Below are 27,939 nucleotides of genomic sequence, written 5' to 3' on the forward strand. Positions count from 1 at the left end.
GCTCTCGGGCCGCTTGGTTGTCTCTGTCGATGTCTGTGTATCTGTTTTCCCGCTCCCGCACTCACGGCAGGCGGCAGGATTAGGCCCCGCCCACACACGCCATGAAACGTCCCCCGTGACGCACCGCGCTTCCCCCGTAGGATTGGTCAACCATCACGTCACTCAACGCTAATGAGTGGATTTTGTCCATTTTTTGAACGTTTTTTGTATACTGTCGGAGCAATTTTTGTCTGACCAAAAAGTAAATATGCCTATGACACTCCCCTAATCATAAGCTTTCTTTTGATATAACATATGTTTAGGTACGCTCTATAACTTTTGAGTTTACCATGGACATACACACAGACAGACAGACAGACTCACTTATTTATATATATAGATTCAATATGTGAGGGATACATTTTATTTAAAATTCGTTCTAAGTACCTGCAAAACCTGTTACTTCTGTAGCTGGCCCTTTTAAATATATTTTCAATGTTTAAGATGTTACGCTTCCCTGCCACACACAATAGCTGCTATTTCACAGTGATAGTGTTTCATCATGTGACTGTGCAATCTGGCCACTTGGCTACCACAAATTGCTCAAAATGCTTTCTGAATTTTTTTTCCATCTTCCATTTTTTTCTCAGTAACTGAAATTTCTATTGTCCAAAATAAGGATTTAAACAAATTATTAAAATCAAGAACATATTTCACGAACATGATTAACTTTATCCATTTCGTATGTTTCATTGAGTTTGTTAAGAATTTTACTTGAAGGCATCAGTCTCTTCCAAAAGCCTGGGGTGTACTTGCTGGGGTATATTTTACAACTTGCCAGCTAGGCGTGACACTAGTATTGTGGAACGACTATCTATTTTATAACTGCTCGATTTTCATTTCCATTGATTGCGATAAAAATTTAAATTAATAGCAGGCAGCCAATCTGCAATGCCAGTGTTACATCGGGCGGTAAGTCGAAAATCTAACCTGATATTTTTGTGACTCTGTGAGCTGAATTTGGATTGTGTAGTCTGAGCATGTGGAGTGTGCCTAATTTCCCAGGATGCTTCAGGTGCAATCAAATGATGGAATATTTTTCTTAATTATTTATATTCTTATTCTTTCTTAGTTGTTTTCCAGATTTATTTGAAATAAAGCTAGCGAGCAAATTTCAAAAGCTTACTTCAGTTTATTTTTGTTGTTTAACAGAGAGGCTGTTTGATGGACTGTGTGATGGAGTGAAAAACAATTTACTGATTACACACTTTTTTTAGCTTTTATTTTGTGTTCAGAAAGTATATTAAGTTGAGAGAGACGAATCAGAGAGTGGAGTGAGGGAGTAAGAGGGGGGCGGTGGGAGGTTGAGAGAGAGTGCCTTTCTTCATGTTAATAATTCAAATTTCAAGGCAACAGTGAAATTCTGAAGCCACCTAGTTATCTCACCAGTATTTTATTGACACTGTCATTGCTAAAGGCTTGTGAGACAAAGGTTCTAAATTCTATCACCTATGAGACTGAGAGCAACAGACAGACTGATATAGAGGCATATAGTGTCATTCCTCAATCTAATTTTGTTTTATTAAAGTTGAATTTTTAAAGCACACAAAGCTTCTTTGAGGAAAACAGATAGGAAGGGAGGCGGGAGGGGGGAAATTGATTGAGGGTGACAGCTGCTGGCCCTGTGGGTTGTGATTCAGGACATCACTAGTGGTGTCCCCCAGGGTTCAGTCCTAGGCCCGCTATTGGTCACTGTCTTTATTAATGAGTTAGACAGTAGTGTTGGGAGTATGGTCAGTAAGTTTGCAGATGACACAAAAATTGTTACAAGGGCTAAGACAGTAAAGGAGTGCAATCAAATGCAAAAAGATTTAGCTGTGCTAGGGGAGTGGGTCACACAATGGCAAATGGCATTTAACTTAGATAAATGTAGTGTCATGCATGTTGGTAGGCTCAGCACTGAATACATGTATCATTTGCAGGGAACAATACTGAAAGAGTGTGAGAGAGAAAAAGATCTAGGTGGTATTGTGCAGAGATCACTGAAGGTTCATGACCAATGTAGAGAAGCTTTAGCTAAAGTTAAAAGGGTGTTGGGATGTATTAATAGAACACAATCTAGATGCATTTATGGGGAAGCTAGATAAGCATATGAGAGAGAAGGGAATAGAAGGTTATGCTGATAGAATTAGATGGGGAAGGATGAGAGGAGGCTCAAGTGGAGCATAAACGCCAGCATGGCCGAATAGCCTGTTTCTGTGCTGTATATTCTATGTAATTCTATGTAACCATTCAGTATAAATCAAAGGACACCATTCTGTCACTACAGGTTGCTGGTCAGATTGCATCAGGAGTACTGAGCCCAGTTTTGGTCCTCCAACCACATGGTGGGTGACATAATGGCCTTCAAAAGGTCCAGAGGAGAGCTATGAGAATGATTCCTAGCTTAAAGAACCTCAGCTACTCAGATAGGCTTAAGGACCTTGGTCTATTTACTTAGAGCAGCTTAGACTTTGAGGTGACCTGATAGAGGTCTATAAAATAATTAAAAGGTCAGGATAGCCTGCCTATTGATGGATTATTCTGGTTTAACAGATTGGGGAGGACCTGGGGACATGAGTTTAAACTATTTAATAGTAGGAATAGACTGGATGTTAGGCAGTTCCTTTCCCAGAGAGTAGTGAGTCTCTGGAATACATTGTCAGAATACATTGACTGTTGACATACTTACCCAATAGCATCTGGGGGAAGCGCTGCCTTCTGAGGCATAGATGTTCAGAGATGTCCAGGTAAAATCTTCTTGGCCTCTTGACCCTGGTGATTGAGTGCTCACATGTAGGGAAGAGATGTCTTCTTTTAATGCCTCACTCTGAGAGCCTCTAATCTGGCCTCTTGCATGTCCTCATCCTCCTCCTCTTCATAATGTAACTATATGAAGTACTTATCCCAAAGCTGAGTAAAAGTAGCAGCAAAAGTTGATGATCCTCAAAGTGTTTTAAAGACTGTTACGCAGGCAAAAATACACAAATCTGAGAGACAGATCAAACAACCTCATCAAGCTATATTTTCCTCAGGGATACCTGCTGCAGCCTCGACCACTAAATTTATAGTAGTGTTATTTATTTGGGGTGGAAATGGAAGGGAATGGGTTGGCCACATCCCATTGACCCATTTACATGAGACAGCAAACACTTCTAACAGATCTTAAAGGGCTCTAGTAGTGTTTTAGGAAGAGAATGCTAGTGCAGTTTTTGGGGGGTAGATTTGAGGCAGTAGTCTTAAAGAACCCATTTTGCTCTTTTTTTTTACTGTCCCAAATTGGGTGTTAACTCAAAGGATAATTCCCGCATCCCATCCCCCCTGCCCTACCCCACCTGAAAAACAGCCTATCTGACAATATAGTACTGCATTGAGATGTCAGCCTAGATTATGTACTCAAGCCGCTGGAGTGAGACGTGAACCCACAGTCTTCTATTTCAGAAGCAAGACAAGACCACTAAGCCAAGCTAACACATGCAGAAAAAGGAAGGGATGTGAAGAGTATTGTGGTAAATCCTACATGTTGATAGCAAGTTGTATATGTTCAAGACAGTGAGGGCAAGATGGCTGCAACTGGTAAATATGACAATGCAGTGTTAAAAGGTATGACTGCCTCCTGTTACCATGGTTGCCCTGGAGAGATCAGTTAACTTCTGACATTGAGTAGTTGTGCAGGAGTTGCTAGAGGTGACATTCACTGCCAAGGCCTTTCATATGCTTCCTTCCCTATGAGGCGAAGAAGGTGGGTCCTTCTTTGAAAGAAAGAAAGACTTGCATTTATATAGCACCTTTCACGACCATCGGACGTCTCAAAGGGCTTTACAGCCAATTAAGTACTTTTTGGAGTGCAGTCACTGTTGTAATGTGGGAAACGCGACAGCCAACTTGCGCACAGCAAGCTCTCACAAATAGCAATATGATAATGACCAGATAATCTGTTTTTGTTATGTTGAGGGATAAATATTGGCCAGGAGGCCGGGGATAACTCCCCTGCTCTTCTTCAAAATAGTGCCACAGATCTTTTACATCTGCCTTAGAGAGCAGACAGGGCCTCGGTTTAATATCTTATCCGAAAGACGGCACCTCCGACAATGTAGCACTCCCTCAACACTGCACTGGAGTGTCAGCCTAGATTTATGTGCTCAACTCCCTGGCGTGGGACTTGAACCCACAACCTTCTGACTCAGGCGGGTGTGCTACCCACTGAGCCACATTACAAACAATTACAACTCAACTCAGAGTCTTTGGGGGAGAAATTGGGTGGAGCCGCAAACGGGGCGCCAAGCTCGCCTGGGTGCCAGATTTTGCACTGCGATCGGAGCAGCAGCGATCGCCGGAAATTCAGCTTGAGCGCCCCAAGAGGGACACGGGGCAAGGCTCGAGGCACTCCGCATCCCTCTTAGGGCGCTGAAACTGAATATCGCAGTGCAACGTGCCGCAGCGCGCTGCGGTACTGCAGGCCTTCCTCCTATTCTTAAGGGGGAGGGGCCTGCACCAGCGCGATGAGCGATCGCGAGTGCCGGCAAAAGAGCCCAGCACCAAGGAGAAGTGCCGGGCTCTCGGAAAACAGCCGGCAATGCCGCGGCGGGAGAACAGGAGGCCGGGGACGGAGATGCTGGCATGCGGCCGCCGAAAAAAACGGCCACCCCGCACCTCCACCTTAATTATCGCCACTGCCGCCACAGGTAGGCCCCGTGAACCGGGCACGATTAGCGAGCGGCGCTACAGAGGCGGTCGCTGCCAAATATCGGGATCGGGGCGGTAGCGGGGCGCTGCGCACACCGATGACGTCATCGGTGGTGGCGCAGCGCAACAGGCTAACTCCGCCATTAGCGCCCCAGCTAAATATCGCGGGAGGCGTGGCCAGTGGCGCTAAAGCCACTGAGTGCCCTCTTTAGGCGCTAACTGGTGGCGCAGCCCACCGAATTTCTCCCCCTTTAAGTTTGTGTGTTAGGTACCCTGAATTAGCAGCAGTCTCACAGATTGCAGTTAGCCACATTGTGAAGTTGCTCTCTATCCTGTACTCCATGTTGCTCAGCCAGTTGCAAGCAGAGTTGCTTGGAAGTTTTATTCATTCGGCTTTCTTCCTGATCCTCCTCTCCTGAAAGCTCCTTGCAGGGGCCTGGCTGCACTGGTGGAAGGTAGCCTCCAGATCTTTGCTAACTGACTGTTATCAGTTTGAGCCTTGGCAGTGTGTGTTGGCTATTGATTTGTAGGTGGTTATGGTTGTGATGGCTTTGTCAACAATCTCTTTTCCTTTTCAGCAATTCAGTATGGCTTCACCACAATATTTGTTACAGCCTTCCCGTTGGCTCCATTACTTGCACTTGTGAATAACCTATTTGAAATTCGATTGGATGCCAAAAAGATGATTTGGTTTCTCAAGCGGCCGATACCACGAAAAGCAAAAGATATTGGTAAGACTTTAGCCAATGCTATTTATTCTGTTGTGTGGTACGGAGGGAAATTTATTTATGTGTACCCATGACAAAGTATAGTTTGATCTATATTAGTCCAAACCATAAAAGATTTTAAGGTCAAAAGCAAAATACTGCGGATGCTGGAAATCTGAAATAAAAACAGAAAATGCTGGAAATTCTCAGCAGGTCAGGCAGCATCTGTAGCGAGAGAAACAGAGTTTACAGGCTCGAATTTCCCAGGGCCGTGGAGGCGTGTGGGGTGTTAAAATTGCAAAACGTAGCGGGCGGGCCCAATCCCGCCTCCAAGCAATTTTCAAGAAATCGTGTTTACTGCTCCCATCTCCGTCCCACCTCCAAGAGGCGGGATAGGCCCTTAAGACGCACTAAATTGCCTCTATTATCCCATTTTGAAAGGCCTTTGTGATTTTAACCCTTTTCCAACGTGAAGCACGCCTGCTCTGAAACACGACGGTGAAACCTGGCGGGAGCACAATTGGATTGCTGACTATTAGTTGCAGCTCCACCATTAAATAGGATATTTGATCAGCCATCATTTGCAGGTGGCAGGACTTTGTTGTCTCAGGTCTGGGGGAACTTTTAGAAGGCATAACCACAGCTGTGCAAGTTTGGAGCCTGACACCCATCTCCAGTGTGACCTCCTGGGAAACCCCTCTCGCCACCTTGGCTGAGCGCTTCCTCAACTGAGGCATATACCAGAAGCATGGGAGCCATTTACTTCCTTCCCTTCTGGACATCAGATGAGGACGAAGACCAGCCGCTGCACCAGCAGAACCAGGAACAACAGCAGCACCAACATCAGCAGCAACAACAGGAGCGCCAGGGTCTCCAGAATCGTCGTGGTTTGCTGTGCACTTCACAACATGGCACAGCGTTGTGGCTTGCAGATTCCTGAGGACCAAGTGGCTCCTCACATATCCTCCTCAGATGAGGAGGTGGATGGAGTTTAATATGGGAAAATACGAGGTTATCCACTTTGGTAGGAAAAATAAGAAAGCAAATTATTATTTAAATGGGGAGAGATTACAAAATGCTGTGGTACAGAGGGATCTGGGGGTCCTTGTACACGAATCACAAAAAGTTAGCATGCAGGTACAGCAAGTAATTAGGAAGGCAAATGGAGTGTTGCCCTTTATTGCAAAGGGAATGGAGTATAAATGTAGAGAAGTCCTGTTACAACTGTACAGGGCGTTGGTGAGACCACAACTGGAGTACTGTAAACAGTTTTGGTCTCCTTATTTAAGGAAGGATATACTTGCATTGGAGGCAGTTCAGAGACGATTCATTAGTGTGGTGTATGTAACCTGTACCACCTTAAGAGAACTACCTTAAGAAGATGGACTACTTTCTCTTGCTACTGTATATTGTAGTACCGGTGGTGACCACACCAGTATATAAGCTCTGTGTAGTAATTTGTAAAGCAGTTCAGCCCTGACCTTCAAGTAGTAAAGACCTGTTTAAGTTTTTCCTGTTGTCTGTGTCCAGTTATTTAAAATAAGTATATCTGGAACACACAGACTCAACAGTGGCGATGAGTCGATCTTACCCAGCGGCAATTGCATCCAAGGCAGCTTCGTCCCCAGAACGGGCGTCGAGAAGAGGCATCCGCCCTCATCATCCTGCTGAGCACCGCATTCGCACGGGAGGCATCGAGAACCCGGGTTGGAATTGCTGACCACGAAGTCCACCATCAGCGACAGGCAGTGATCATCCTTCTTCCACGGCGGTGGGTAAGCCGATCTAGCAACACGGGCAGAAAGTCGGCCGCGTTGTCAGTGGAGAAGGGGGGGCGAGACCGGAGGAAAAAGGGCGGAGAACTCGACCGCAGCCGGTGTAAAGGGCCGGGCTGCAATCGGAATAGACGCGCAGCAAGAAAGGAAGCGCTAATACCCACGAGGACAGCGGGGAGTAAAAGCAGCAGCGTCGGGGGAATTTAAGGACCGCTGGGAGGCGAGAACGGCAACAGCGCGGTAATCGCCATTGTAGCCAGCGGGGGAAGAAGCCAAGCGCGGGAAGCCGCCATTTTAGTCGGCGCAGGAAGAAGAAAAGCCGCCAAGCGCGGGAAGCCGCCATTTTGAAAAAAAAAAATAATAATAATAAAATACTTGAAGAAACTTACAAGGATGCCTAAAAACGGTAACATCACTGCTTTTGATAGCGATGTCGAAGATTGGGCCACTTATGTGGAGCGTATTGAAGTTTATTGTACAGCAAATGAGATACCGGCTGAAAAGAAAGCACTAACCCTATTAAACTCAATGGGTGCGAAGACGTACGGGTTATTAAGGCACCTTGTAACACCAGATAAACCGGCGGATAAGACTTTCGCGAATATTGTTACTATCCTGCAAGAGCATTTAAACCCCACGCCGCTGCTGATAGCGGAACGATTTAAATTTTACAGAAGAACGCAGCTGAAAGAGGAAAGCAACGCTGAATTCTTAATTGAACTGTGCAAGCTATCAAAGTACTCTCAGTTTGGTACAGGACTAGCAGATGCTCTGAGAGATAAGTTCGTGTGTGGACTATTAAAAGAAGGAACTCAGAAGCGACTGCTAGAGGAAAAGGACCTTACGCTAGATAAAGCTGTCACCATTGCAGCATCGCACGAGGCGGCAGCACGAGGCACCGCGGAAATGCAGCTAAGGCCATCGGAACTCAGCACCAATCAAATGGCATTGGGTGCAGTAAAGTGCTATCGTTGCGGACGGACAACGCACGATCAGAACCAGTGCTGGTTCAAAGATCAAGAATACAGAAAATGTGGCAGACTCGGTCACATAGCGAAAGTATGCCGGTCAGGAAAGAAGACCAGCAACAAAAAGTCACCACAGAAGAAGTACAAAAAAGTACACAAGGTGACAGAGAACAGTTCGGATGAACAGAAGACGGATTCAGACTCCAGCAGTAAGGAACTGGGTTGTCTAAGAACACATAACGTGGGTAACACAGCAGACCACCAAACTATTTGGGTTACACTCCAGATAGCAGGAGTCCAAGTGAAGATGGAATTGGACACAGGATCGGCATTGACGGTCATGAATAAGCAAGATTACAAAAGGTTATTCTCACACATTCCCCTAAGGGATATGGAGATTGTATTAAAAACATACACGGGGCAAAGAGTGTACCCCATCGGAAAGATAAAAGTAAAGGTGGTCCACAAGGGTAAAGAAAGCAAAGGAATGGACTTGTATGTGTTACCTGAGGGAGGTCCACCACTACTGGGACGGGAATGGATCAGGAGAATAAATATGGACTGGCATTCCTTAAAAGCACTAACTGTAGATTCCGGTAAAAAGGACGATGTCAAACCTAAACGACTGTCCAGAATATTGGACGATGCTAAGGAGGTGTTCCAACAGGGACTGGGAACACTGAAAGGAATTACGGCAAACATCAAGGTTGAAGAACATGCAAACCCGAAATTTTTCAAAGCCAGACCGTACCTTATGCGATACGACCTGCTGTGGAAGCTGAGCTGGAAGGGCTAGAACGTTCAGGAGTACTGTCAAAGGTGGACTGGAGCGAATGGGCCACGCCCATTGTTCCCGTCATGAAGCGTTCATTGAGCAACAAGCCGGGGGAACCGGGGAAGGTTCGCATCTGTGGCGATTTCAAGATCACTGTTAATCCGGTTCTTCACACGGTGCAATATCCGCTTCCGCGGATTGAGGATATCTTCGCTTCATTGTCTGGCGGGAAACACTTCACCAAGATAGACCTGGCGCAGGCGTACTTACAGATGGAAGTTGATGAAGCGTCACGCCAGTATCTCACGATCAACACGCATAAGGGCTTATATCGGTATAATAGACTGGTTTTTGGAGTGGCATCGGCTCCAGCGATTTGGCAAAGGGCCATGGAGCAGGTATTACAGGGAATTCCTGGCACACAATGCTATCTGGACGACATTCTTATTACAGGAGATGATGAGGAGGAACACCTTGCAAATTTGGAACAGGTGCTCACCAGATTGAAAGAGTATGGACTTCGAGTTAATCGCCAGAAATGTGAGTTCTTTCAGAAGCGAATCTCGTACTGTGGTCACGTCATTGACCAGGAGGGGCTTCACAAGTCACCTGACAAGATCGAAGCTGTTGTGAAGGCTCCCGCTCCGGAAAATGTATCCCAGTTGAGGTCGTTCCTAGGGTTGATTAACTATTACCATAAGTTTCTGCCAAATTTATCCACGGTGCTACACCCGCTGAACGCTCTTTTACAAAAGGGAGTGCCATGGAAGTGGAGCGAGGACTGTAAGCGGGCTTTTCACAAAAGCAAGGCATTGGTCACCTCTAAGGAAGTGTTGGCTCACTTTAACCCAACGCTGCCTATTCGTTTAGCTTGTGATGCTTCTCCATATGGTATTGGGGCAGTGCTATCACATAAGTTGCCAAATGGCTTGGAAAGACCAGTCGCGTTCGCATCCAGATCATTGACCTCCGCTGAGCGCAACTATGCTCAGATAGATAGGGAGGCTCTCAGCCTCGTGTGGGGAGTAAAAAAATGTAATCATTACCTGCAAGGCCAAAAGTTTACGCTGCTGACAGACCACCAGCCGTTGGTTTCCATTTTTAACCCTAAGAAGGGTGTTTCGGTGATGACAGCGCAGAGGCTACAGAGATGGTCCCTTTTCCTAGGGGCACATCAATATGAGATCGAATTCAAAGGTACAAAGCAACATGGTAATGCTGATGGGCTGTCGCGCCTGCCACTACCTACAGCGGAAGAGGCACTGACAGTTGACCCTGTTGAGTTATTTCACTCGACCATCATCGAATGTTTGCCAGTCACCAATGCGAGTATTGAGAGAGAGACCAGGAACGACCCGACACTGTCTCGGGTCTACGAATTGACAGTGAAGGGATGGCCAGCACATGGCGAACCAGTTACCGGCATTCTCAGCCAGACGAGAACAGCTGTCCATTTGTCAAGGAACATTGATGTATGGAACAAGGGTGATTATTCCTCCTAAATTAAGGGAGAGAGTTCTAAAGGAACTGCATGAAGGTCATCTGGGGGGAGTCAAGATGAAAAGCCTTGCTAGGGCTTATGTGTGGTGGCCAGGTATCGACAAACAAATAGAGGATCTGACTAAAAGCTGCTCAGGGTGCCAAAAAGTTCAAAATGCACCTCCAATTGCACCGCTGCATCCATGGGAATGGCTTTCAACCCCATGGCAGCGTGTACATATCGACTTTGCAGGTCCATTCATGGATTCCATGTTTTTGATAGCGGTAGACGCACATTCTAAATGGCCAGAAGTGATTAAGATGGCGACCACTACCTCGGAAAAGACGATCGCAGTTCTAAGAACCATATTTGCAAGAAATGGATTGCCAGAACAGATATGTTCAGACAACGGACCGCAGTTCGTGTCAGAAGAATTCCAAAAATTCATGAAGAAGAATGGGGTGAAACACTATACATCTGCCCCATATCATCCGGCTACAAATGGGTTGGCCGAGAGATTTGTACAAACGTTCAAAAAGGCGATAAAGGCCATGAGCGAAGACCATATTCCACTACAACACAAGGTGGACAATTTCCTAATGGCATATCGAAACGCCACACATGCAGTGACAAATCAAAGTCCTGCCATGATGTTTTATAACAGGAGGTTGCGGTCCAGGTTGGATTTGTTAAAACCAAATGTGCGTAGGGAAGTCGAAAACAAACAGTTCCAGCATGTAAATAACAAGACCACTCGGAGTTTCGGAATAGGACAACCAGTGTTAGCCCGGGACTATAAGAATGAGAAATGGCAATCTGGAACAATTCGTGCCAGACAAGGACCCCTGATGTACACGGTAGAGATTGGTGAAAACGTAATACGACGTCATGCTGACCAACTTGTAGAATTGAGAACAAGGGTCGAACCCATGGCTACGGCAGAGACACCAGTGGAAGAAATTATTGAACCTGTAGCATCTAGCTCAAACGCGAACGTACATGAGGATGTTCAATCCATAAGAGATCAATTAGAGGAGTCACCCCAGCAACCAGAATCAGAGATCCCTGAAAGGCGTTATCCAACTCGGATCAGGAGACCTCCTCAGAGACTGAATCTTTGAATAGTTGCATGAAAGTTGTATATATGTTATCCATGTTATGTTTAAATTGGGGTGTACACTGTTAAGCTAAAAAGGGAGGAATTGTGGTGTATGTAACCTGTACCACCTTAAGAGAACTACCTTAAGAAGATGGACTACTTTCTCTTGCTACTGTATATTGTAGTACCGGTGGTGACCACACCGGTATATAAGCTCTGTGTAGTAATTTGTAAAGCAGTTCAGCCCTGACCTTCAAGTTGTAAAGACCTGTTTAAGTTTTTCCTGTTGTCTGTGTCCAGTTATTTAAAATAAGTATATCTGGAACACACAGACTCAACAATTAGGTTGATTCCAGAGATGAAGGGGTTATCTTATGAAGAAAGGTTAAGCAGGTTGGGCCTATACTCACTGGAGTTTAGAAGAATGAGAGGGGATCTTATTGAAACATATAAGATTCTGAAGGGGCTTGACAGGGTAGATGCAGAGAGGATGTTTCCCCTCCTAGAACTAGGGGGCATAATTTCAGAATAAGGGGTCACCCATTTAAATCAGAAATGAGGAGGAATTTCTTCTCTCAGAGGGTCGTGAATCTTTGGAATTCTCTTCCCCAGAGAGCTGTGGAGGCTGGGTCATTGAATATATTTAAGGTGGAGATAGACAGATTTTTGAAAGGTAAGGGAGTCAAGGGTTATGTGGAGTGGGCAGGGAAGTGGAGTTGAGGCCAAGATCAGATCAGTCATGATCTTATTGAATGGCGGAGCTGGCTCGAGGGGCCAAATGACCTACTCCTGCTCCTACGTCTTATGTTCTTATAGACCCTCACCAGCCAGGAGTGCATATCTGGAATTCAGGTGTGCATTGATCTGGATGGAAAATCATTGAGGTGGACGCCTGAATTCCCAATATGCACTCCCAATGGGCATGGCTGCATACTAGGAGCGTAATTCATAATATTGTTCCTTCAGTGTCTCGGCTCAAACATGAATTGCCACTTGGGCAAGGTACTGGAGGCCACGTGATATCAATGGAACTATCAATAACTTAAGGAAAGGAGACAAGAAGAAATAAGGAAGCAACCCTGCAAAAAAGAAATCCTCTAGCTCTCTGAGATTGTACATTGTGGCAATAAGAAAATGATGGGTGACAGATGTCTCTGTGTCTGTGCCCCAGGAATATGGCTGGAGATTCTGGAAGTAATCGGTGTTCTTGCTATTATTGGAAATGGGTTGGTGATCTCCCTCACATCAGATTTCATCCCTCGACAGGTGTACCTTTACCGATATAGTCACTGTGTGAATCAAAACGAAGCCAAAATAGAGTGAGTACATCATGTGAATTATAAAGATACAAAATGAACAGTACAATCTGTTAGAGTACATTCATATACTTATACTGTAAGTGTGCATGTAAGGGAGCAGCATTGGGATGATGCAGTTGAAGAAGCATTTTGACTTCTAAAGGTGATTACCTCCCTATCTCCAACCCTTCCCTCCTTGTTTAAGCCTCAAGGAGAAGAGAATCCTCTAACCTGCAAACTGCATGTGTATTTTTGGTTGCTTTTGCAGCCCAAGCTTTCTCTTAGGCTGCAAGTAGACCAGGTTTTTCGGAAAACAGCCAGATCGGCCGTGGCTGCATTCAGGACAAACCAATTTGGTAAAGAAGGCGTCAAATAGGTGTTAGGCCCCTTATTTGCGCATGCAACAGGTCCAAATCCTTCCACTACTTCAGGATTATCTTGGAGAGCAAGGACAATTTCAGGCTCCTTTTGTCAACAGACAGCCTCCTATGACCCTGTTCCTCTGCTCTCCTACCTTCACTTCCAACATTGAATGTGAGGAGCACCTGGATTTTTTTGTCTCAAGATAAAAATCATCATCATTCAACTGCTTCAGTCACCTCCTCTCCTTCTCCTCCCCCACCATGGACTCTTCTCAGCCCCAACCTGCCCGACCCCATATTTGCAGTTTCTCCCCCATTTCCCTCCTAGCCCTCACCAAGTTAATTTCATCTATGAGATCTACCTTCTCATCACACAATTACCTCTCCTTGGCCCATTGATGCTGACAATGTCTATGCTCCCTCTCCTAAGACTGTGCCTTCACCCTCAATCTCTCTAAAATCCTGAAACAAAGGGGTCGATTTAAAATGTTTAACCCTCCCGCCCCCTGCTATGATGGGCGGGTGAGGGTTGGAGGAGGTTAAAAATTAAAAATCTCAAAACGCAGCCTCAACCCGCCGCGTACGCACCTGCCACCACTTTTACGGCAGCGGGTTGCATGGCCTGTCTGTGTCCCGCCATGGAGAGCCACCATGGGGAGGTGATACACTTCATTATAATACTTAAATCAGGCTCCCACAGTGCAGTTGGGACCCTGATTAAAATTTAGTGCTGGCCATCCGGGTTTCCCAAGCCTTTGGAAACCTGGCAGCAAAATGGAGACGGGAGCTGCCAGATCAAGCAGGTAAGTGCCTTTTATAGCATTGCTTGTAAGCCAGGAGGAGCAAAAGTGCTTCCCCTGGCCCCGCCAACAAATCTTCTGCCGATCGTGGCCTCTCCTCGCTGCCACCACCAAGCCCTGATCTTTCCCTCCCTCCTGATTGCTGTGCTCAAACCCCACCCCCTTCCCCACCATGCTCTGATCTTTCCTGATGCTGGCTGAGGCCTTGTACCTCTGGCTTTCCCACCCGGCAGCTGGCCAGCTTGTTAATCTCACCGGCTACCAGGCGTGAAATGGAATTTTAAAATTATAATTAGGTCCTGCAGATAAATTCGGAAGGACCTGCGTGTTCCTGTGATTTCTGGGTTCTCTCCCGCCACCACCCCCCCCCAACCGCACTCCCCTGATCTGTCCCCGCTTCCCTGTAAATATCGGGGCCATATTGTCATCACCCAGCTCTATGTCAACTTCTATCATCACTCCTTCTTTGAAGCCTTTCACTTCAGCTTCTGCCCTGCCCACAGCAGAGAGACCGCCTTGGCCAAAGACACCAATGGCATCCTTTGTGACTGCGGCTGCAGTGTGCTATCCTTTCTCATTCCCTAAACTTATCTCCAACATTCAACATGGTCAGCCTCTCCATTACCATCCACTTTTTGTGGTAAATCTCCATAGCATTCCCCTAGCTTGGTTCCACTCCTACCTGTCCCAACAAAGCTAGAGAATACCAGTCTTGGCTTCTCCTCCTATCCCCACATAGTCAGTGGGTGTGTTCCAAGTCTCCATCCCTGGCGGAGGGTTTGGAGTCGCGTTTTGAGATTTTTAATTTTTACTTCCACCACCCCCCCCCGCCCCCCCCGCTCCATCCTTGTTTTCTTCATCTACATGCTACCTCTCGGTCAAATCACTTGTTGGCATGGGCTCAACGCTACTTCCTTAATACTATTCTTGACTTCTCATCCACCACTATGCTGGCAAACTGCTTAGCTGACATTAGGTCCTAAATGAACATGAATTTCATCAAGTTCAACATCAGCTACACCAAAGTTATTCTCTTTGACTCCCACCATAATCTTTGTAACCTAGCCCCCTCTCAGACTGTTCACTCAGACTGAGCCTTATGATGTGCCTCCTTGGTTTTCTATTTGATTCTGAGCTGCGCTTCAAATCCCCTTCCAAAGCCACCACCAAAATAATCTATTTCCACCTTCATAATATCACTAGCCTCTGCCCCACCCCACTCCCACTGTCGCTGAAACTCTTATCCATACTTTTGTCACCTCCAAACTCAATTACTCAAGTACTGTTTTGTCAGCCTTCCAACTTTGCTCTTCACAAACACCAACCCATCCAAATCACCACTGCCCACATCCTATCCTGCGCTAAGTTCCATTCCCTAGTATCCTTGTCTTTGCCAACAATCATTGGCTCCTCATCCCATAGATTTCAATGATTTGTCCTCATCTATAGGTTTTCCCATGACCTCGTCTTTCCTTACCTCCTTCAGCACTATATTCCATCACTTGTCCTCTGCTTTTAAGACTTTGATCTCTGCATTCCCTTCTCTCTGCTCCACGTTCAGCCACAGGGTCTCTTGGTTTCACACACTGGGATAGTCTCCTCAACACCTCTGCCTTGCTATAGGGTGAATTTTAACTTGCTCCGCCCAAAATAAATTGGACAGTAATAGCCTGAAAATGGCATTGAGTCACTTACCGCCCTATTTATGCTGGTATTCCAGCCACCACCATCTTAGACAGTGTCCTAAGAAAGGCGGACGGAGCTCCAGCCTGCTTCAGGCTGGAGGCCATTTGTAATATCCAAATCGGGGACCTTTTACATACCTAGGCAATTTTGAGACACGAATGGGTGGAGCATGTGTCACACACACTCAGCCCAATTGTATCAGGGATCGAGCGGCCGAACCAGTGGTCTTTAAAGGGATGGATTTTTATTTTGGTGGGGCCAGGAGGAGCAGCAGTGCCTGCCCATCTGAGTCCCCCCACAGGATTGCCTCTTGCCCCTTGTGTCTCTCCTCCTTCAAAAGCTTCCTTAAAATCTATCTCTCTGGCTATGCCTTAAGTCATCTAGCCCTTTTCCCTGCTCCGTGTCGATCATTTTTTGCCTCTGTAAAGTGCTTTGGCATGTTTTCTCACATTAAAGATGCTATCAAAGTGCAAGTTGTTGTCGCACGATTAACCCTGCATGTGTCTCCTTTGCAGTTGCCTGACTGGGTATGTTAATAGCAGCCTCTCCGTGTTCCACCTGAAGAATTTTGAGAATAGAATTGTTCCTATGAATGATGGGTCAAAGTTGGCGGGAGTTCCAGTAACCTACTGCAGGTAAGATATTAGATCCATTCTTGGCATCCACACATGGAGATTTTCCAACAGAGGTCTCTGGATAATAATTAGAATTTGATACCCTAACAGATTTTCCCTCTCACTATCCTAGGACACTGAGGCCAATTGAAGCATCCTTAGTGAATTCAGCACGGAGTAGGGGTTGAATCTGGAACCTTCCAGGTCCGTATCGTTCTGTTACACAGTAGGCAGGGCCTTTACAAACTGAGCCATTGGGGGAAGGCTCATTTCTTACCTATAAATTCATGAGTATTCTAACATTTGTCAGGTCCTTTAATCCTTTACTTCATTTACCTTATTTAACACCGTAGCCGTGAAATTCTGCCCCTTAGTGCCAGCAGTTAAGGCCGATTTTGAGAAAAATATGGCAGCCGCCTCGCTTCCACTCACTTCTGGGCCGGTCGCCATCTTGGTGAGGGCGATAGCACGGGCGGGAAGTGCGTGCGCCGACAGTATGCAAAGTAGGCAGATCGTGACGTCCGTCAGCGTGTAACCCTGATTTGCTGCACGACCTGCCATTTTGGACGTCGCCAATAGGAACATAGGAACAGGAGTAGGCCATTCAGTTACTTGAGCCTGCTTCACCATTCAATGGCTGATCTGCGACCTAGCTCCATATACCCGCCTTTAGCCCATATCTCTTAATACCTTTGGTTAACAGAAAGCTATCAATCTCAGATTTAAAATTAACAATTGATCTTGCATCAATTGCCATTTGCGGAAGAGAGTTCCAAACTTCTAGCACCCTTTGTGTGTAGAAGTGTTTCCTAATTTCACTCCTGAAAGGTCTGGCTCTAATTTTTAGACTATGCCCCCTAGTCCTAGAATCCCTAACCAGTAGACATAGTTTCTATCTATCTACCCTATCTGTTCCCCTTAATATCTTGAAAATTTTCAATCAGATCACCCCTTAACCATCTAAATTCTAGGGAATACAACCCTATTTTGTGTAATCTCTCCTCGTAACTTAACCCTTGAAGTCTGGGTATCATTCTGGTAAACCTATGTTGCACTCCCTCCAAGGCCAATATATCCTTCCTAAGGTGTGGTGCCCAGAACTGCTCACAGTGCTCCAGGTGTGGTCTAACCAGGGCTTTGTATAGCTGCAGCATAACTTCTACCCCCTTGTATCCTAGTCCTCTAGATATAAAGGCCAGCATTACATTAGCCTTTTTGATTATTTTCTGTACCTCTTCATGACATTTTAATGATCTATGTACTTGGACTTCCAAGACTCTTTAGACCGCCACAGTTTTTAGCTTTTCACCATTTAGAAAGTACCCTGTTCTATCCTTTTTAGCTCCAAAGTGGATGACGTCACATTTGCCTACATTGAAATCCATTTACCACAGTTTTGCCCATTCACTTAATCTGTCAATATCCCTTTGTAATTTTATGCTTCCGTCTACATAGCCTACAGTTCCACCTATCGTTGTGTCATCGGCAAATTTGGATATATGACTTTCTGTGCCATCATCGTTAATAAATATTGTGAATAGTTGAGGCTCCAACTCAGATTTCTGCGGGATACCACTCATTACCTCCTGCCAATTTGAATACTTACCCATTATCCCTACTGCCTGTCTCCTGCCGCTCAGCCAATTCCAATCAATGCCCTCTCCTAAGCACGCATATTGAGCTGCATGAGGGACCCCTCACCAGTGCTATTTAAAGGGACACATCCAACTTGCAGGTAAGTTGATTATTTCTCTTGCACTGGTTCTTGCAGGGTTTATATCAATACTGGCTTGCGGGAAGTGTGTCTTAAAGTGTGCAGGGAGTGCTGCTGGACGTTGGGATGGCGTTGGCCTCAACTGGAAGATCTCTGACAACACCACTTGCTCCCAGTCATGGGGGCTCTACTTGCAGTCCCCCTCGTGCTGCAGCAAAGACAAGCTGCTCACAGAGGGAGGAGGAGGAAGGGGAGGTGGGCTCTCAATATGAGCACTTCTCCTACCTGCACCTATGCTAGGAGCAGTGTTATTCGCTGGCCTCACTTCACCAAGGGGGTGGTCACAGAACTCTGCCACCTCTTGGAACTAGACCTGCAGCCTCAGCAGGGTGTCGACGGCTCTGCCAATGGCCTTCAAGGTGACTTGGCCCTGAGTTTTTCGCCAGCAGATCCTTCCAGGCTGGAACAGGCGACATAGCAAACATCTCGCAGTTCACCATCTGTCGCTGCATTCGGGAGGTCACAGAGGCTCTGTACTCTAGGAGAAGGGACTTCATTGTCTTCTCTCTAAACAGAGAGAAGCAGGAGAAGTGCGCACGTGGCTTTGCCAGGATATCAGACTTCCTCATGGTGCAGGGCGCCATCAACAGCATACATGTGGCTTTGCGGGCACTACATATCAATACTGAGATGTACCGTAACCACAAAGGCTACCACTCTCTTAATGTGCAGTTGGTGTGCAACCACCACATCATGATGGTGAATACCCAGTATCCTGGCAGCAATCATGATGCCTTCATCCTGTGCCAGTCTGGTGTGCCAGCAATCTTCCAGCCACCACGTTGAACCCCAGGGTGGCTGCACGGAGACAAGGGCTGTCCGCTCTACTCCTGGCTGATGACTCCCTGCCGCAACCGCACAACTCTTGGCCTGCAATCACATAATGACAGCCATGCTGCCCCGAGGAACCTCATCGAGCAGTCCATCAGGGTGCTCAAGCAACGGTTCCGCTGCCTTGACTGCTCGGGAGGAGCTCTCTAGTAATCAGTATTTGTAGGGAAATGGTGTTGGGGAAGTTGATGGGATTGAAGGCCGATAAATCCCCAGGGCCTGATAATCTACATCCTAGGGTACTTAAGGAAGTGGCCCTGGAGATAGTAGATGCATTGCTGGTCATCTTCCAGAACTCGATAGACTCTGGAACAATACCCATGGATTGGAGGGTAGCTAATGTTACCCCACTATTCAAAAAAGGTGGTAGAGAAAAAGCGGGGAATTACAGACCGGTAAGCCTGACATCGGTAGTGGGGAAAATGCTAGAGTCCATTATAAAAGATGTAATAGCAGAGCACTTGGAAAACAGTGACAGGATCGGACAAAGTCAACATGGATTTACAAAAGGTAAATCGTGCTTGACTAATCTACTGGAATTTTTTGAGGATGTAACTGGTAAAATAGATAAGGGAGAACCAGTGGATGTGGTGTATTTGGACTTTCAGAAGGCTTTCGATAAGGTCCCGCATAAGAGATTAGCTTGTAAAATTAAGGCACATGGGATTGGGGGCAAGGTATTGACTTGGATAGAGAACTGGTTGGCAGATAGAAAGCAAAGAGTTGGAATAAACGGGTCGTTTTCCGAGTGGCAGGCAGTGACTAGTGGGGTACCGCAAGGATCGGTCCTAGGACCCCAGCTGTTCACAATATATATTAATGATCTGGACGAGGGAATTGGATGTGGTATCTCCAAATTTGCAGACAACACAAAGCTGGGTGGGAGGGTATGCTGTGAGGAGGATGCTGTGAAACTCCAGTACGATTTGGACAGGTTGGGTGATTGGGCAGAAACATGGCAAATGCACTATAATGTGGATAAATGTGAGGTTATCCACTTTGGTGGCAAAAACAAGAAGGCAGATTATTATTTGAATGGCAATAGATTGGGAGAAGGGGAAGTGCAAAGAGACCTGGGTGTTCTTGTGCACCAGTCGCTGAAGGTAAGCATGCAGGTGCAGCAGGCGGTTAAGAAGGCAAATGGTATGTTGGCCTTTGTAGCAAGAGGGTTCGAGTACAAGAACAAGGATGTCTTGCTGCAGTTGTACAGGGCCTTGGTGAGACCACATCTTGAGTATTGTGTGCAGTTTTGGTCGCCTTATCTGAGGAAGGACGTTCTTGCCATGGAAGGAGTGCAGTGAAGATTCACCAGGCTGATACCTGGGATGGCAGGAATGACGTACGAGGAGAGATTGGGTCGATTGGGCTTGTACTCACTGGAGTTTAGAAGATTGAGAGGGGATCTCATCGAAACCTATAAAATTCTGTCAGGCCTGGACAGACTCGATGCAGGAAGGATGTTCCCGATGGCCGGGGAGTCCAGAACTAGGGGTCATAGTCTAAGGATAAGGGGTAAGCCATTTAGGACTGAGATGAGGAGGAATTTCTTCACCCAGAGAGTGGTGAACCTGTGGAATTCTCTACCAAAGGCAGTGGAGGCCAATTCATTAAATATATTCAAGAAGGAGTTGGATATATTTCTTAAGGCTAAAGGGATCAAGGGATATGGGGAGAAGGCAGGAACGGGGTACTGAATTTGGATGATCAGCCATGATCTCATTGAATGGCGGAGCAGGCTCGAGGGGCCGAATGGCCTACTCCTGCTCCTATCTTCTATGTTTCTATGTTTCTAGTACTCATCGGAGCGGGTGTCCCAATTTGTGGTGGTCTACTGCAACCTTTACAACTTGGTCATCATGAGGGCACAGCCCTTGCCACCACAGGTTCCGCAACCACCTCAGGAGGAGGAGGAGGAAGATTAGGTAGAGGAGGAGGATGGGAGGAGGCAGCCTGCAAATCCCCATTTCGGACAGGCTGTCCGTAAGCACATCATCAGACTCCCATTCCCCTGAACGAAACCCTCGACCTCTATTGCTCAACACTTCCCCACCTTACCTCTAATTCTGCCCTCTTGAGCATCCCTGATTATAATCACTCAATCATTGCTGGCCGTGCCTTCTGTTGCCTAGGCCCTAAGCTCTGGAATTCCTTGCCTAAACCTCTCCACCTTGCTACCTCTCTTTCCTCCTTTAAGATGCTCCTTAATATCTACCTGTTTGACCAAGCGTTTGGTCACCTACCCTAATTTGTCCTTATGTGGCCCAGTGTCAAATTTTTTGTCTTTTAGTACTCCTGTGAAGCGCCATGGGACGTTTTACTACGTTAAAGGTGCTATATAAGTGCAAGTTGTTGTTGTTGTTGTTATCATTCCTCTGTCACAGAACATCACAGCGTCCTCTTGGGCACAATGCTGAAATGAAAGCCACCACAAAACAAACATTCAAAATATAATTTACTAGCTGAAGTGCCCGGCGGTGCCGAGGCTTTTTCGAGGGCATGTTGTTGTTGGAAGGGAGAGAGAGAGCGCGACTGGGGGGGGGGGGGCGGAGAGAGAGCGCGACTGGGGGGGGGGGAGAGAGAGAGAGCGCGACTGGGGGGGAAGAGAGAGAGCGACTGGGGGGTAGAGAGAGCGACTGGGGGGTAGAGAGAGCGACTAGGGGGAAGAGAGAGAGAGACTGGGGGGAAGAGAGAGCGCGCGGGTGGGGGGAAGAGAGAGAGCACGGGTGGGGGGAAGAGAGAGAGCGCGGGTGGGGGGAAGAGAGAGAGCGCGGGTGGGGGGAAGAGAGGGCGGGGGGGAAGGGGGGGAAAGGGAAGGGAGGGGGGAGGGGGAGGGAGGGGAGGGGGCGGGCGGGGGGGAAGGGAGGGGGCGGGGGGAGGGGAAGGGAGGGGGCGGGGGGAGGGGGAAGGGAGGGGGGAGGGGGGCGGGGGGGAGAGGGGAGGGGCGGGGGGGTGGGAGGGGGGCGGGGGGGCAAGGGGGGGAGCAGCAGGGGGAGGGGGGCGGGGAGAAGGGAGGGGAAGGGGGGAAGGGAGGGGAAGGGGTGGAGGGCTTGAGGCTGAGAGACGGCCACGCCCGGTTGCCGGGGTAACCCTGCCGCGCCGCCCCGCCCCGCACTCTCGAGAGCCCTGCTCTCGAAGCCCCAGCCGCCCCGCCCCGCACTCCCGAGAGCCCCGCTCTCCAAGCCCCAGCAGCCCCGCACTCCCGTTGCCGGGGTAACCCCGCTCACCAAGGCCGAGATCCGCACTCTCGAGAGCCCCGCCCCCCCCCCGCCCGAGCCGAGCGCGGAACAGAGTCTCACCTGCTCCTGCTGCGCGCGCACCCTGACCCTCGTGGCTGACGCCGTTGCCCCGGGTAACGTGACATGGTGGGGGGGGGTGAGGAGCTTAGCAGCAGCCCAATTACCTAGCTCGGGCCTGGCTGGGCAAGAAAGGCCCAGGCTTTCAGGCCTAAGAAAAAAATGGGGAAAGGTAGGAAAAAGAATCTTCAGGTTAGATAAAATATTTACAAATGAGTGATTTATTTTAAAACAATTTAATAAATTCAATTTTATTTTGCTGGAAATGTATATTTGAAAAGAAAGACGCAGAAAGCAGGAAAAAGAATGGAAGCAAGATGGCGGCTACTCACCTCGGTTCAGAACGATAAGGCCCGCCCACACACGCACCGATTGGCCCGGCGGCACACGCCAGCAACCCGGCGTACGATTGGTCGAGCTCGAGGTCACTCTGTCGCTAATGAGCGGATAATGAGATGCTAATGAGCGGAATGTTAAGGTTTTTCGGATACCGCGGGCGCGATTTTAGCCCGGCCGAAACGTAAATACGCTTAAAACCGTCTCGGAAGCGTAAGCTTTCTTTGGAGGTAACGCGCGCGTAGGTACGCCCTGTAACTTTCGAGCGCATAGCCCGACAGATGCACACGCGATGACAGACAGACGGACAGACAGACGGACAGACAGACAGATCGACCGATTTATATATATAGACTAGCTGAAGTGCCCGGCGGTGCCGAGGCTTTTTCAAGGGCATGTTGTTGTTGGAAGAGAGAGAGAGAGAGCGACTGCGGGGGGAGAGGGAGAGAGAGAGAGAGAGCACGCGACTGGGGGGGAAGAGAGAGAGCGACTGGGGGGTAGAGAGAGAGCGACTGGGGGGTAGAGAGAGAGCGACTGGGGGGAAGAGAGAGAGACTGGGGGGAAGAGAGAGAGCGCGGGTGCGGGGAAGAGAGGGCGGGGGGGAAGAGAGGGCGGGGGGGAAGGGAGGGCGGGGCGGGGGGGGAAGGGAGGGGGGCGGGGGAGGGGGCGGGGCTGGGGGGCGGGTAGGGGAGGGGGTCGGGGGGGGCGGGGGAGAGGAGGGGGCGGCGGGGCGGAGGGGGGGGCGGGGGAGGTGTGATGTATGTGCCTTTAAGAGCAATTATGGTGTATGTGCCTTTAAGAGCCCCAGGTGTGCGTAATGCCGGTAATTGCCACTTGGGCTATATAAGCCTGTGTATTGTGTATATCCTTTAGAACCCCCCCCCAGACTTGCTTAGTAAATACCTATGAACCAACTCCTGTCTTCAGTGTCTTTATCTACACACGGACACTACAGTGGCGACGAAGTGGAAACCGACTTACCTGCAATTCGGCAGCACCTCAAGGACATCGATTCCTCCAGCGTCCAGAAGACTCAAGGAAGTAATAGAAACTGTGGTTTCACCAGCTGGCCAAGCTGGTGGCAGGTACTGCGCTAATCCTTCCTGGGCGTCAGGCTGGGGCTCCAGCGGCGGGCTCTACAGCTGAGACAGGCAGCGAAATCGGAGGCAAGCAATAACGGACTAGGAGGGTGCACTCGGGAGACGGCCGACGCGGCAAGCAGGTCAGCGTTTAGACCTCCGTCGGGAACGAGTCTCCAACAGTGAATAAACGGAAACCACAGTAAAACAGCGTTGTTATCGGTAGCGGTGGGAAAGCGCAGGAAGCACCATATCGTTGCTACAGAGAGAAAAAAAAAAGCGCGGGAAGCGCCATATCTTTTTTGAAATGCCTAAGTCTGGCAATATTGATGCTTTTGATAATGAAACAGAGCCTAACTTTGGCAATATTGATGTTTTTGATAACAAGATAGAGGATTGGACCACATATGTAGAAAGAGTGGAGGTGTTTTGCACCGCAAATGGAATAGAAGATGAAAAAATAGCTTCAGTGCTTCTGGATCTAATGGGCGCAGAAACATACAAGCTGTTACGCAACTTAATCACTCCAGCCGAACCGATGGACAAGAATTTTGAGGAGATTGTTGATACCCTACACTGCCAATTCGAGGCAGGACTGGCAGATTCTCTGCAAGACAAATTCATCTGCGATCCCCTAAGTGTAGAAACACAAAAAAAGGTATCTTCTGGAAAAGATTTAACACTGGACAAGGCTTTCAGTGCAATAGGAGCGGCAAAGATACAGCAAAGGCCACAGGACTTCGGCACCCATGAAATGACACGGGGTTTCGAGAAATGTTATCGCTGCGGCAGATCCAACCATGACCAGAGGGATTGTTGGTTCAAAGAAAAAGCATGCAGGCGATGCGGAAAGATGGGACACATTCCACGTGTATGCCGATCTGAAAATAAAAAATCCACTAACGGGAGAAGAATCAATAAGGAAAAGCACAGAAAGGTACAAATGATGACGGACAGTAGCTCCAAAGACCAGAAGAGCGATAGCGACTCCGGAAAGAAGAGACTAAGCTCTCTCAAATTACATAATGTAATTGCCAATGAAGATTACCAGACCATTTGGGTTACCCTCATAATAGCAGGGTCCCCAGTTAAAATGGAGCTAGATACAGGATCAGCTCTAACCGTAATAAATCGACGAGATTACGAGAGGCTATTTTCGCATATACCTCTAAAAGACACATCCATTATCTTAAAAACATATACGGGGCAGAAAGTATACCCCAAAGGAAAAATAAAGGTGCCTGTGGTATACAACGGCAAAGAAATACAAAAGTTGTATTTATACATTCTACAAGATGGTGGTCCACCATTGTTGGGACGTGAATGGATAAGGAAGATACGTTTAGACTGGCACTCCATTCAGGCACTGACGGTGACCAGTAAGGAAAAAAACAATGATGACATCATACCTGAACGATTAAAAGACATCTTGGCCAATGCCAAAGAAGTGTTTCAAGAGAAACTAGGAACCTTGAAAGGCATCACCGCCTCAATAAAAGTGGAAGATGCAGCAATTCCAAAATTTTTTAAGGCAAGACCGGTGCCATACGCAATACGTCCGGCAGTCGAGGCAGAGCTGGAGAATTTGGAAAAGGCAGGCGTATTATCCAAAATAGATTGGAGCGAATGGGCAACACCCATCGTTCCAGTCATGAAAAAAGCACTGAAAAATAACTCTGAGGAACAGAGGAAAATTCGCATCTGTGGGGACTTTAAGGTGACTGTAAACCCGGTCCTTCACACGGTACAGTATCCTCTTCCGAGGATAGAAGATATTTTCGCCTCACTATCCGGAGGAAAACGTTTCACAAAAATTGACTTGGCACAGGCATATCTACAGATGGAGGTTGAGGAGACCTCTAAAAAGTATCTCACAATAAACACACACAAAGGCCTGTACCAGTACAATCGACTGGTTTTTGGAGTAGCATCAGCTCCAGCTATCTGGCAAAGAGCTATGGAGCAAGTCCTGCAAGGGATTCCGGGGACTCAGTGTTACCTAGACGACATCCTTATAACAGGAGAAAACGACAACGAGCACCTTGCCAATTTGGAGCAGGTGCTCACTAGGCTGAAAGAACGGGGCCTACGAGCAAATCGCCCCAAGTGCGAATTTTTCCAAAATCAGATATCATATTGTGGCCACATAATTAATAAGGAAGGGTTGCATAAGTCACCTGAAAAAATTGAAGCAGTTATAAAAGCCCCAGCACCTGAAAATGTTTCACAATTGAGGTCATTCCTGGGATTAATAAATTACTATCATAAATTTTTACCGAACTTATCAACTATTCTACACCCTCTTAATGATCTTCTACACACAGCAGTGATTTGGAAATGGAACGAAGACTGTAAACGTGCCTTCCATAAATGTAAAGACTTAATCACATCCGAGAAAGTTTTGGCTCATTACAACCCATCACTACCAATCAGACTGGCGTGCGATGCATCCCCTTACGGCATAGGAGCGGTATTGTCCCATAGATTCCCTGATGGCTCGGAACGGCCGATAGCTTTTGCGTCACGCTCATTGAACTCAGCTGAGCGTAACTATTCCCAGATAGACAGGGAAGCACTCAGCCTGGTATGGGGAGTGAAGAAATTCAACCATTACCTACACGGACAAAAATTTACCTTGCTGACTGACCATCAACCCCTCATCTCCATATTCAACCCTAAGAAAGGTGTCCCCATTATGACGGCACAAAGACTACAGAGGTGGTCCCTTTTTCTAGGGGCACACCAATACAACATTGAATACAAAGGGTCAAAACAGCATGGGAATGCTGACGGTTTATCGCGCCTGCCGTTGCCAACAATAGAAGAGTCACCTACAGTAGACCCAGTAGAGATATTCCACTCTACCATAGTGGAATGTCTACCGGTGACAAATTCTGCCATTGAAAGGGAGACCAGAAATGACCCTACTCTCTCACGGGTCTACGATTTAACAATGAAGGGATGGCCAGCACATGGCGAACCACTGTTGCCAGCATTCTCACAAAGAAGAGAACAGCTGTCAGTGTGCCGAGGAACCTTGATGTGTGGATCCAGAGTGGTGATTCCACCCAAACTCCAGGATAAAGTGCTAAAGGAGCTTCACGAGGGGCATCTGGGTGGAGTGAAAATGAAGAACCTAGCTAGGGCGTTTGTATGGTGGCCAGGTATCGATGGAGACATCGAAGACATGACCAAGAGCTGCCTAGGATGCCAGAAGGTCCAAAATGCTCCATCACAGGCCCCTCTACATCCATGGGAGTGGCCCTCATCTCCCTGGCAAAGGGTGCACATCGACTTTGCTGGTCCATTTATGGATTCAATGTTCTTAATCGCAGTTGATGCACACTCCAAGTGGCCGGAGGTAATAAAGATGTCCTCCACCACCACGGAAAAAACCATCACAGTATTAAGGACCATATTTGCCAGGAATGGGCTGCCGGAACAGATATGTTCTGATAATGGACCGCAATTTGTGTCCGAAGAATTCAGAAAGTTCTTAAAGAACAATGGGGTAAAGCACTACACGTCCGCCCCATACCATCCCGCCACCAATGGATTGGCTGAAAGGTTTGTCCAGACCTTTAAGAAGGCCATAAAGGCCATGGGTAATGAAGACATAAAACTTCAGCACAAGGTGGATAACTTCTTATTTGCATATAGGAATGCAACACATATGGTTACAAACCAAACTCCCGCCATGATGTTCTACAATAGAAACCTAAGATGCCGGCTGGATTTGGTCAAGCCCAACATCCGAAGGGACGTTGAGAACCGGCAGTTTCAGGGCATGAATGAAAGGCCAACTAGGGCCTTCCAGATAGGCCAACCGGTTTTGGCCCGGGACTACCGTACCGAGAAATGGCAGCCTGGAACTATCTGCACACGACTAGGACCACTGATGTATACCGTGGACATCGGAGAAAGCATAATAAGGCGCCATGCTGACCAAATCATCAAGTCATCCGAAAAGGGACAACCTACACCACCACGCTATACATCTAACGATGAAGTAGAGATACCCATATCTACCTCCGATCCGGTGATACTGGAACCCGATGAACCCGACACTGGCCTTCAAGCCGAATCAGCCTTGCCAGAAGAACCTACTACACCACCAGAAACTACTACACCCCTGAGGCGTTATCCGGACCGAGTCAGGAAGCCTCCTGAGAGACTAACTTATAATTAATTAATACAGCAATGTATATTATTTTGCATATAACATGTAATTAATAATTACTTAAAATATGATGTACTAGTTAGCTAGAAGGGGAGGAATTGTGGTGTATGTGCCTTTAAGAGCAATTATGGTGTATGTGCCTTTAAGAGCCCCAGGTGTGCGTAATGCCGGTAATTGC

The 27,939-nt window shown here is 47.5% G+C and overlaps 1 pseudogene across 1 annotated transcript in view; it reads left to right on the plus strand.

The window, feature by feature from the left end:
* LOC147106660 (anoctamin-9-like) overlaps positions 1-27,939 on the plus strand; it is a 244,948-nt pseudogene that overhangs the window by 206,424 nt on the left and 10,585 nt on the right. Inside the window, exons 20-22 of the transcript XR_015081081.1 lie at positions 5,283-5,435; positions 12,680-12,827; positions 16,170-16,289. The product of XR_015081081.1 is annotated as an anoctamin-9-like (transcript). The remainder of the gene's footprint in view (positions 1-5,282; positions 5,436-12,679; positions 12,828-16,169; positions 16,290-27,939) is intronic.

The sequence above is a fragment of the Somniosus microcephalus genome, chromosome 15, assembly GCF_052327205.1.
Source record: "Somniosus microcephalus isolate GS21.2 chromosome 15, FLI_Smic_1.0, whole genome shotgun sequence".
NCBI lineage: Eukaryota > Metazoa > Chordata > Chondrichthyes > Squaliformes > Somniosidae > Somniosus > Somniosus microcephalus.